Source organism: Hyperolius riggenbachi, chromosome 5 (assembly GCF_040937935.1).
Source record: "Hyperolius riggenbachi isolate aHypRig1 chromosome 5, aHypRig1.pri, whole genome shotgun sequence".
NCBI classification, from domain to species: Eukaryota; Metazoa; Chordata; class Amphibia; order Anura; family Hyperoliidae; genus Hyperolius; species Hyperolius riggenbachi.
The window spans coordinates 196,593,472-196,605,028 of record NC_090650.1 but is presented as its reverse complement, the minus strand read 5'-3'; positions in this window follow the sequence as shown (position 1 = coordinate 196,605,028).

Genomic DNA, 11,557 nt, shown 5'->3' with positions numbered 1-11,557 from the left:
CTGGGCGCCGGTCTTAAAAGTCCCTTCTGGGCGCCGGTCTTAAAAGTCCCTTCTGGGCGCCGGTCTTAAAAGTCCCTTCTGGGCGCCGGTCTTAAAAGTCCCTTCTGGGCGCCGGTCTTAAAAGTCCCTTCTGGGCGCCGGTCTTAAAAGTCCCTTCTGGGCGCCGGTCTTAAAAGTCCCTTCTGGGCGCCGGTCTTAAAAGTCCCTTCTGGGCGCCGGTCTTAAAAGTCCCTTCTGGGCGCCGGTCTTAAAAGTCCCTTCTGGGCGCCGGTCTTAAAAGTCCCTTCTGGGCGCCGGTCTTAAAAGTCCCTTCTGGGCGCCGGTCTTAAAAGTCCCTTCTGGGCGCCGGTCTTAACAGTCCCTTCTGGGCGCCGGTCTTAAAAGTCCCTTCTGGGCGCCGGTCTTAAAAGTCCCTTCTGGGCGCCGGTCTTAAAAGTCCCTTCTGGGCGCCGGTCTTAAAAGTCCCTCCTGGGCGCCGGTCTTAAAAGTCCCTCCTGGGCGCCGGTCTTAAAAGTCCCTCCTGGGCGCCGGTCTTAAAAGTCCCTCCTGGGCGCCGGTCTTAAAAGTCCCTCCTGGGCGCCGGTCTTAAAAGTCCCTCCTGGGCGCCGGTCTTAAAAGTCCCTCCTGGGCGCCGGTCTTAAAAGTCCCTCCTGGGCGCCGGTCTTAAAAGTCCCTCCTGGGCGCCGGTCTTAAAAGTCCCTCCTGGGCGCCGGTCTTAAAAGTCCCTCCTGGGCGCCGGTCTTAAAAGTCCCTCCTGGGCGCCGGTCTTAAAAGTCCCTCCTGGGCGCCGGTCTTAAAAGTCCCTCCTGGGCGCCGGTCTTAAAAGTCCCTCCTGGGCGCCGGTCTTAAAAGTCCCTCCTGGGCGCCGGTCTTAAAAGTCCCTCCTGGGCGCCGGTCTTAAAAGTCCCTCCTGGGCGCCGGTCTTAAAAGTCCCTCCTGGGCGCCGGTCTTAAAAGTCCCTCCTGGGCGCCGGTCTTAAAAGTCCCTCCTGGGCGCCGGTCTTAAAAGTCCCTCCTGGGCGCCGGTCTTAAAAGTCCCTCCTGGGCGCCGGTCTTAAAAGTCCCTCCTGGGCGCCGGTCTTAAAAGTCCCTCCTGGGCGCCGGTCTTAAAAGTCCCTCCTGGGCGCCGGTCTTAAAAGTCCCTTCTGGGCGCCGGTCTTAAAAGTCCCTTCTGGGCGCCGGTCTTAAAAGTCCCTTCTGGGCGCCGGTCTTAGTAGTTATTCCTGGGCGCCGGTCTTAAAAGTCCCTTCTGGGCGCCGGTCTTAACAGTCCCTTCTGGGCGCCGGTCTTAAAAGTCCCTTCTGGGCGCCGGTCTTAAAAGTCCCTTCTGGGCGCCGGTCTTAAAAGTCCCTTCTGGGCGCCGGTCTTAAAAGTCCCTTCTGGGCGCCGGTCTTAAAAGTCCCTTCTGGGCGCCGGTCTTAAAAGTCCCTTCTGGGCGCCGGTCTTAAAAGTCCCTTCTGGGCGCCGGTCTTAAAAGTCCCTTCTGGGCGCCGGTCTTAAAAGTCCCTTCTGGGCGCCGGTCTTAGTAGTTATTCCTGGATGCCGGTCGTAAAAGTCCCTCCTGGATGCCGGTCGTAAAAGTCCCTCCTGGATGCCGGTCTTAAAAGTCCCTCCTGGATGCCGGTCTTAAAAGTCCCTCCTGGGCGCCGGTCTTAAAAGTCCCTCCTGGGCGCCGGTCTTAAAAGTCCCTCCTGGGCGCCGGTCTTAAAAGTCCCTCCTGGGCGCCGGTCTTAAAAGTCCCTCCTGGGCGCCGGTCTTAAAAGTCCCTCCTGGGCGCCGGTCTTAGTAGTTATTCCTGGGCGCCGGTCTTAGTAGTTATTCCTGGGCGCCGGTCTTAAAAGTCCCTTCTGGGCGCCGGTCTTAAAAGTCCCTTCTGGGCGCCGGTCTTAAAAGTCCCTTCTGGGCGCCGGTCTTAAAAGTCCCTTCTGGGCGCCGGTCTTAAAAGTCCCTTCTGGGCGCCGGTCTTAGTAGTTATTCCTGGGCGCCGGTCTTAAAAGTCCCTTCTGGGCGCCGGTCTTAAAAGTCCCTTCTGGGCGCCGGTCTTAACAGTCCCTTCTGGGCGCCGGTCTTAAAAGTCCCTTCTGGGCGCCGGTCTTAAAAGTCCCTTCTGGGCGCCGGTCTTAAAAGTCCCTTCTGGGCGCCGGTCTTAAAAGTCCCTCCTGGGCGCCGGTCTTAAAAGTCCCTCCTGGGCGCCGGTCTTAAAAGTCCCTCCTGGGCGCCGGTCTTAAAAGTCCCTCCTGGGCGCCGGTCTTAAAAGTCCCTCCTGGGCGCCGGTCTTAAAAGTCCCTCCTGGGCGCCGGTCTTAAAAGTCCCTCCTGGGCGCCGGTCTTAAAAGTCCCTCCTGGGCGCCGGTCTTAAAAGTCCCTCCTGGGCGCCGGTCTTAAAAGTCCCTCCTGGGCGCCGGTCTTAAAAGTCCCTCCTGGGCGCCGGTCTTAAAAGTCCCTCCTGGGCGCCGGTCTTAAAAGTCCCTCCTGGGCGCCGGTCTTAAAAGTCCCTCCTGGGCGCCGGTCTTAAAAGTCCGTTCTGGGCGCCGGTCTTAAAAGTCCCTTCTGGGCGCCGGTCTTAAAAGTCCCTTCTGGGCGCCGGTCTTAGTAGTTATTCCTGGGCGCCGGTCTTAAAAGTCCCTTCTGGGCGCCGGTCTTAAAAGTCCCTTCTGGGCGCCGGTCTTAAAAGTCCCTCCTGGGCGCCGGTCTTAAAAGTCCCTCCTGGGCGCCGGTCTTAAAAGTCCCTCCTGGGCGCCGGTCTTAAAAGTCCCTCCTGGGCGCCGGTCTTAAAAGTCCCTCCTGGGCGCCGGTCTTAAAAGTCCCTCCTGGGCGCCGGTCTTAAAAGTCCCTCCTGGGCGCCGGTCTTAAAAGTCCCTCCTGGGCGCCGGTCTTAAAAGTCCCTCCTGGGCGCCGGTCTTAAAAGTCCCTCCTGGGCGCCGGTCTTAAAAGTCCCTCCTGGGCGCCGGTCTTAAAAGTCCCTCCTGGGCGCCGGTCTTAAAAGTCCCTCCTGGGCGCCGGTCTTAAAAGTCCCTCCTGGGCGCCGGTCTTAAAAGTCCCTCCTGGGCGCCGGTCTTAAAAGTCCCTCCTGGGCGCCGGTCTTAAAAGTCCCTCCTGGGCGCCGGTCTTAAAAGTCCCTCCTGGGCGCCGGTCTTAAAAGTCCCTCCTGGGCGCCGGTCTTAAAAGTCCCTCCTGGGCGCCGGTCTTAAAAGTCCCTCCTGGGCGCCGGTCTTAGTAGTTATTCCTGGGCGCCGGTCTTAAAAGTCCGTTCTGGGCGCCGGTCTTAAAAGTCCCTTCTGGGCGCCGGTCTTAAAAGTCCCTTCTGGGCGCCGGTCTTAGTAGTTATTCCTGGGCGCCGGTCTTAAAAGTCCCTTCTGGGCGCCGGTCTTAAAAGTCCCTTCTGGGCGCCGGTCTTAAAAGTCCCTTCTGGGCGCCGGTCTTAACAGTCCCTTCTGGGCGCCGGTCTTAAAAGTCCCTTCTGGGCGCCGGTCTTAAAAGTCCCTTCTGGGCGCCGGTCTTAAAAGTCCCTTCTGGGCGCCGGTCTTAAAAGTCCCTTCTGGGCGCCGGTCTTAAAAGTCCCTTCTGGGTGCCGGTCTTAAAAGTCCCTTCTGGGCGCCGGTCTTAAAAGTCCCTTCTGGGCGCCGGTCTTAAAAGTCCCTTCTGGGCGCCGGTCTTAAAAGTCCCTTCTGGGCGCCGGTCTTAAAAGTCCCTTCTGGGCGCCGGTCTTAAAAGTCCCTTCTGGGCGCCGGTCTTAAAAGTCCCTTCTGGGCGCCGGTCTTAAAAGTCCCTTCTGGGCGCCGGTCTTAGTAGTTATTCCTGGGCGCCGGTCTTAAAAGTCCCTTCTGGGCGCCGGTCTTAAAAGTCCCTTCTGGGCCCGGTCTTAAAAGTCCCTTCTGGGCGCCGGTCTTAAAAGTCCCTTCTGGGCGCCGGTCTTAAAAGTCCCTCCTGGGCGCCGGTCTTAAAAGTCCCTCCTGGGCGCCGGTCTTAAAAGTCCCTTCTGGGCGCCGGTCTTAAAAGTCCCTTCTGGGCGCCGGTCTTAAAAGTCCCTTCTGGGCGCCGGTCTTAAAAGTCCCTTCTGGGCGCCGGTCTTAAAAGTCCCTTCTGGGCGCCGGTCTTAAAAGTCCCTTCTGGGCGCCGGTCTTAAAAGTCCCTTCTGGGCGCCGGTCTTAGTAGTTATTCCTGGATGCCGGTCTTAAAAGTCCCTTCTGGGCGCCGGTCTTAGTAGTTATTCCTGGATGCCGGTCGTAAAAGTCCCTTCTGGGCGCCGGTCTTAATAGTCCCTCCTGGGCGCCGGTCTTAGTAGTTATTCCTGGATGCCGGTCTTAAAAGTCCCTCCTGGGCGCCGGTCTTAAAAGTCCCTCCTGGGCGCCGGTCTTAGTAGTTATTCCTGAATGCCGGTCTTAAAAGTCCCTCCTGGGCGCCGGTCTTAGTAGTTATTCCTGGATGCCGGTCTGAAAAGTCCCTCCTGGGCGCCGGTCTTAAAAGTCCCTTCTGGGCGCCGGTCTTAGTAGTTATTCCTGGATGCCGGTCTTAAAAGTCCCTCCTGGGCGCCGGTCTTAGTAGTTATTCCTGGATGCCGGTCGTAAAAGTCCCTTCTGGGCGCCGGTCTTAGTAGTTATTCCTGGATGCCGGTCTTAAAAGTCCCTTCTGGGCGCCGGTCTTAGTAGTTATTCCTGGATGCCAGTCTTAAAAGTCCCTCCTGGATGCCGGTCTTAAAAGTCCCTCCTGGGCGCCGGTCTTAGTAGTTATTCCTGGATGCCGGTCTTAAAAGTCCCTCCTGGGCGCCGGTCTTAGTAGTTATTCCTGGATGCCGGTCGTAAAAGTCCCTTCTGGGCGCCGGTCTTAGTAGTTATTCCTGGATGCCGGTCGTAAAAGTCCCTTCTGGGCGCCGGTCTTAATAGTCCCTCCTGGGCGCCGGTCTTAGTAGTTATTCCTGGATGCCGGTCTTAAAAGTCCCTCCTGGGCGCCGGTCTTAAAAGTCCCTCCTGGGTGCCGGTCTTAGTAGTTATTCCTGGATGCCGGTCTTAAAAGTCCCTCCTGGGCGCCGGTCTTAGTAGTTATTCCTGGATGCCGGTCTTAAAAGTCCCTCCTGGGCTCCGGTCTTAAAAGTCCCTTCTGGGCGCCGGTCTTAAAAGTCCCTTCTGGGCGCCGGTCTTAAAAGTCCCTTCTGGGCGCCGGTCTTAAAAGTCCCTTCTGGGCGCCGGTCTTAAAAGTCCCTTCTGGGCGCCGGTCTTAAAAGTCCCCCCTGGGCGCCGGTCTTAAAAGTCCCCCCTGGGCGCCGGTCTTAAAAGTCCCCCCTGGGCGCCGGTCTTAAAAGTCCCCCCTGGGCGCCGGTCTTAAAAGTCCCTTCTGGGCGCCGGTCTTAAAAGTCCCTTCTGGGCGCCGGTCTTAAAAGTCCCTTCTGGGCGCCGGTCTTAGTAGTTATTCCTGGATGCCGGTCGTAAAAGTCCCTTCTGGGCGCCGGTCTTAGTAGTTATTCCTGGATGCCGGTCTTAAAAGTCCCTTCTGGGCGCCGGTCTTAAAAGTCCCTTCTGGGCGCCGGTCTTAAAAGTCCCTTCTGGGCGCCGGTCTTAAAAGTCCCTTCTGGGCGCCGGTCTTAAAAGTCCCTTCTGGGCGCCGGTCTTAAAAGTCCCTTCTGGGCGCCGGTCTTAAAAGTCCCTTCTGGACGCCGGTCTTAAAAGTCCCTTCTGGGCGCCGGTCTTAAAAGTCCCTTCTGGGCGCCGGTCTTAAAAGTCCCTTCTGGGCGCCGGTCTTAAAAGTCCCTTCTGGGCGCCGGTCTTAAAAGTCCCTTCTGGGCGCCGGTCTTAAAAGTCCCTTCTGGGCGCCGGTCTTAGTAGTTATTCCTGGATGCCGGTCGTAAAAGTCCCTTCTGGGCGCCGGTCTTAGTAGTTATTCCTGGATGCCGGTCTTAAAAGTCCCTCCTGGATGCCGGTCTTAAAAGTCCCTCCTGGGCGCCGGTCTTAAAAGTCCCTCCTGGGCGCCGGTGTTAAAAGTCCCTCCTGGGCGCCGGTCTTAAAAGTCCCTCCTGGGCGCCGGTCTTAAAAGTCCCTCCTGGGCGCCGGTCTTAAAAGTCCCTCCTGGATGCCGGTCTTAAAAGTCCCTCCTGGATGCCGGTCTTAAAAGTCCCTCCTGGATGCCGGTCTTAAAAGTCCCTTCTGGGCGCCGGTCTTAAAAGTCCCTTCTGGGCGCCGGTCTTAAAAGTCCCTTCTGGGCGCCGGTCTTAAAAGTCCCTTCTGGGCGCCGGTCTTAAAAGTCCCTTCTGGGCGCCGGTCTTAAAAGTCCCTTCTGGGCGCCGGTCTTAAAAGTCCCTTCTGGGCGCCGGTCTTAAAAGTCCCTTCTGGGCGCCGGTCTTAAAAGTCCCTTCTGGGCGCCGGTCTTAAAAGTCCCTTCTGGGCGCCGGTCTTAAAAGTCCCTTCTGGGCGCCGGTCTTAAAAGTCCCTTCTGGGCGCCGGTCTTAAAAGTCCCTTCTGGGCGCCGGTCTTAAAAGTCCCTTCTGGGCGCCGGTCTTAAAAGTCCCTTCTGGGCGCCGGTCTTAGTAGTTATTCCTGGATGCCGGTCGTAAAAGTCCCTTCTGGGCGCCGGTCTTAGTAGTTATTCTTGGATGCCGGTCTTAAAAGTCCCTCCTGGATGCCGGTCTTAAAAGTCCCTCCTGGGCGCCGGTCTTAGTAGTTATTCCTGGATGTCGGTCTTAAAAGTCCCTCCTGGGCGCCGGTCTTAGTAGTTATTCCTGGATGCCGGTCTTAAAAGTCCCTTCTGGGCGCCGGTCTTAGTAGTTATTCCTGGATACCGGTTGTAAAAGTCCCTTCTGGGCGCCGGTCTTAGTAGTTATTCCTGGATGCCGGTCTTAAAAGTCCCTTCTGGGCGCCGGTCTTAGTAGTTATTCCTGGATGCCGGTCGTAAAAGTCCCTTCTGGGCGCCGGTCTTAATAGTCCCTCCTGGGCGCCGGTCTTAGTAGTTATTCCTGGATGCCGGTCTTAAAAGTCCCTCCTGGGTGCCGGTCTTAGTAGTTATTCCTGAATGCCGGTCTTAAAAGTCCCTCCTGGGCGCCGGTCTTAGTAGTTATTCCTGGATGCCGGTCTGAAAAGTCCCTCCTGGGCGCCGGTCTTAAAAGTCCCTCCTGGGCGCCGGTCTTAGTAGTTATTCCTGGGCGCCGGTCTTAAAAGTCCCTTCTGGGCGCCGGTCTTAAAAGTCCCTCCTGGGCGCCGCTCTTTGTAGTTATTCCTGGATGCCGGTCGTAAAAGTCCCTTCTGGGCGCCGGTCTTAATAGTCCCTCCTGGGCGCCGGTCTTAGTAGTTATTCCTGGATGCCGGTCTTAAAAGTCCCTCCTGGGCGCCGGTCTTAAAAGTCCCTCCTGGGTGCCGGTCTTAGTAGTTATTCCTGGATGCCGGTCTTAAAAGTCCCTTCTGGGCGCCGGTCTTAAAAGTCCCTTCTGGGCGCCGGTCTTAAAAGTCCCTTCTGGGCGCCGGTCTTAAAAGTCCCTTCTGGGCGCCGGTCTTAAAAGTCCCTTCTGGGCGCCGGTCTTAAAAGTCCCTTCTGGGCGCCGGTCTTAAAAGTCCCTTCTGGGCGCCGGTCTTAAAAGTCCCTTCTGGGCGCCGGTCTTAAAAGTCCCTTCTGGGCGCCGGTCTTAAAAGTCCCTTCTGGGCGCCGGTCTTAAAAGTCCCCCCTGGGCGCCGGTCTTAAAAGTCCCTTCTGGGCGCCGGTCTTAAAAGTCCCCCCTGGGCGCCGGTCTTAAAAGTCCCCCCTGGGCGCCGGTCTTAAAAGTCCCCCCTGGGCGCCGGTCTTAAAAGTCCCTTCTGGGCGCCGGTCTTAAAAGTCCCTTCTGGGCGCCGGTCTTAAAAGTCCCTTCTGGGCGCCGGTCTTAAAAGTCCCTTCTGGGCGCCGGTCTTAAAAGTCCCTTCTGGGCGCCGGTCTTAAAAGTCCCTTCTGGGCGCCGGTCTTAAAAGTCCCTTCTGGGCGCCGGTCTTAGTAGTTATTCCTGGATGCCGGTCGTAAAAGTCCCTTCTGGGCGCCGGTCTTAGTAGTTATTCCTGGATGCCGGTCGTAAAAGTCCCTTCTGGGCGCCGGTCTTAGTAGTTATTCCTAAATGCCGGTCTTAAAAGTCCCTCCTGGGCACCGGTCTTAGTAGTTATTCCTGGATGCCGGTCTTAAAAGTCCCTCCTGGGCGCCGGTCTTAAAAGTCCCTCCTGGATGCCGGTCTTAAAAGTCCCTTCTGGGCGCCGGTCTTAGTAGTTATTCCTGGATGCCGGTCTTAAAAGTCCCTCCTGGATGCCGGTCTTAAAAGTCCCTCCTGGATGCCGGTCTTAAAAGTCCCTCCTGGGCGCCGGTCTTAAAAGTCCCTTCTGGGCGCCGGTCTTAGTAGTTATTCCTGGATGCCGGTCTTAAAAGTCCCTCCTGGGCACCGGTCTTAGTAGTTATTCCTGGATGCCGGTCTTAAAAGTCCCTCCTGGATGCCGGTCTTAAAAGTCCCTCCTGGATGCCGGTCTTAAAAGTCCCTCCTGGGCGCCGGTCTTAAAAGTCCCTCCTGGATGCCGGTCTTAAAAGTCCCTTCTGGGCGCCGGTCTTAGTAGTTATTCCTGGATGCCGGTCTTAAAAGTCCCTCCTGGATGCCGGTCTTAAAAGTCCCTCCTGGGCGCCGGTCTTAACAGTCCCTTCTGGGCGCCGGTCTTAAAAGTCCCTTCTGGGCGCCGGTCTTAAAAGTCCCTTCTGGGCGCCGGTCTTAAAAGTCCCTTCTGGGCGCCGGTCTTAAAAGTCCCTTCTGGGCGCCGGTCTTAAAAGTCCCTTCTGGGCGCCGGTCTTAAAAGTCCCTACTGGGCGCCGGTCTTAAAAGTCCCTTCTGGGCGCCGGTCTTAAAAGTCCCTTCTGGGCGCCGGTCTTAAAAGTCCCTTCTGGGCGCCGGTCTTAAAAGTCCCTTCTGGGCGCCGGTCTTAAAAGTCCCTTCTGGGCGCCGGTCTTAAAAGTCCCTTCTGGGCGCCGGTCTTAAAAGTCCCTTCTGGGCGCCGGTCTTAAAAGTCCCTTCTGGGCGCCGGTCTTAAAAGTCCCTTCTGGGCGCCGGTCTTAAAAGTCCCTTCTGGGCGCCGGTCTTAAAAGTCCCTTCTGGGCGCCGGTCTTAAAAGTCCCTTCTGGGCGCCGGTCTTAAAAGTCCCTTCTGGGCGCCGGTCTTAAAAGTCCCTTCTGGGCGCCGGTCTTAAAAGTCATTCCTGGATGCCGGTCGTAAAAGTCCCTCCTGGATGCCGGTCTTAAAAGTCCCTCCTGGATGCCGGTCTTAAAAGTCCCTCCTGGATGCCGGTCTTAAAAGTCCCTCCTGGATGCCGGTCTTAAAAGTCCCTCCTGGGCGCCGGTCTTAAAAGTCCCTCCTGGGCGCCGGTCTTAAAAGTCCCTCCTGGGCGCCGGTCTTAAAAGTCCCTCCTGGGCGCCGGTCTTAAAAGTCCCTCCTGGGCGCCGGTCTTAAAAGTCCCTCCTGGGCGCCGGTCTTAAAAGTCCCTCCTGGGCGCCGGTCTTAAAAGTCCCTCCTGGGCGCCGGTCTTAAAAGTCCCTCCTGGGCGCCGGTCTTAAAAGTCCCTTCTGGGCGCCGGTCTTAAAAGTCCCTTCTGGGCGCCGGTCTTAAAAGTCCCTCCTGGGCGCCGGTCTTAAAAGTCCCTTCTGGGCGCCGGTCTTAAAAGTCCCTTCTGGGCGCCGGTCTTAAAAGTCCCTTCTGGGCGCCGGTCTTAAAAGTCCCTTCTGGGCGCCGGTCTTAAAAGTCCCTTCTGGGCGCCGGTCTTAAAAGTCCCTTCTGGGCGCCGGTCTTAAAAGTCCCTTCTGGGCGCCGGTCTTAGTAGTTATTCCTGGGCGCCGGTCTTAAAAGTCCCTTCTGGGCGCCGGTCTTAAAAGTCCCTTCTGGGCGCCGGTCCTAACAGTCCCTTCTGGGCGCCGGTCTTAAAAGTCCCTTCTGGGCGCCGGTCTTAAAAGTCCCTTCTGGGCGCCGGTCTTAAAAGTCCCTTCTGGGCGCCGGTCTTAAAAGTCCCTTCTGGGCGCCGGTCTTAAAAGTCCCTTCTGGGCGCCGGTCTTAAAAGTCCCTTCTGGGCGCCGGTCTTAAAAGTCCCTTCTGGGCGCCGGTCTTAACAGTCCCTTCTGGGCGCCGGTCTTAACAGTCCCTTCTGGGCGCCGGTCTTAAAAGTCCCTTCTGGGCGCCGGTCTTAAAAGTCCCTTCTGGGCGCCGGTCTTAAAAGTCCCTTCTGGGCGCCGGTCTTAAAAGTCCCTTCTGGGCGCCGGTCTTAAAAGTCCCTTCTGGGCGCCGGTCTTAAAAGTCCCTTCTGGGCGCCGGTCTTAAAAGTCCCTTCTGGGCGCCGGTCTTAAAAGTCCCTTCTGGGCGCCGGTCTTAAAAGTCCCTTCTGGGCGCCGGTCCTAAAAGTCCCTTCTGGGCGCCGGTCCTAAAAGTCCCTTCTGGGCGCCGGTCTTAAAAGTCCCTTCTGGGCGCCGGTCTTAAAAGTCCCTTCTGGGCGCCGGTCTTAAAAGTCCCTTCTGGGCGCCGGTCTTAAAAGTCCCTTCTGGGCGCCGGTCTTAAAAGTCCCTTCTGGGCGCCGGTCTTAAAAGTCCCTTCTGGGCGCCGGTCTTAAAAGTCCCTCCTGGGCGCCGGTCTTAAAAGTCCCTCCTGGGCGCCGGTCTTAAAAGTCCCTCCTGGATGCCGGTCTTAAAAGTCCCTTCTGGGCGCCGGTCTTAGTAGTTATTCCTGGATGCCGGTCTTAAAAGTCCCTCCTGGATGCCGGTCTTTCCTGGGCGCCGGTCTTAAAAGTCCCTTCTGGGCGCCGGTCTTAAAAGTCCCTTCTGGGCGCCGGTCTTAAAAGTCCCTTCTGGGCGCCGGTCTTAAAAGTCCCTTCTGGGCGCCGGTCTTAAAAGTCCCTTCTGGGCGCCGGTCTTAAAAGTCCCTTCTGGGCGCCGGTCTTAAAAGTCCCTTCTGGGCGCCGGTCTTAAAAGTCCCTTCTGGGCGCCGGTCTTAAAAGTCCCTCCTGGGCGCCGGTCTTAAAAGTCCCTCCTGGGCGCCGGTCTTAAAAGTCCCTCCTGGGCGCCGGTCTTAAAAGTCCCTTCTGGGCGCCGGTCTTAAAAGTCCCTTCTGGGCGCCGGTCTTAAAAGTCCCTTCTGGGCGCCGGTCTTAAAAGTCCCTTCTGGGCGCCGGTCTTAAAAGTCCCTTCTGGGCGCCGGTCTTAAAAGTCCCTTCTGGGCGCCGGTCTTAAAAGTCCCTTCTGGGCGCCGGTCTTAGTAGTTATTCCTGGATGCCGGTCTTAAAAGTCCCTTCTGGGCGCCGGTCTTAGTAGTTATTCCTGGATGCCGGTCGTAAAAGTCCCTTCTGGGCGCCGGTCTTAATAGTCCCTCCTGGGCGCCGGTCTTAGTAGTTATTCCTGGATGCCGGTCTTAAAAGTCCCTCCTGGGCGCCGGTCTTAAAAGTCCCTCCTGGGCGCCGGTCTTAGTAGTTATTCCTGAATGCCGGTCTTAAAAGTCCCTCCTGGGCGCCGGTCTTAGTAGTTATTCCTGGATGCCGGTCTGAAAAGTCCCTCCTGGGCGCCGGTCTTAAAAGTCCCTTCTGGGCGCCGGTCTTAGTAGTTA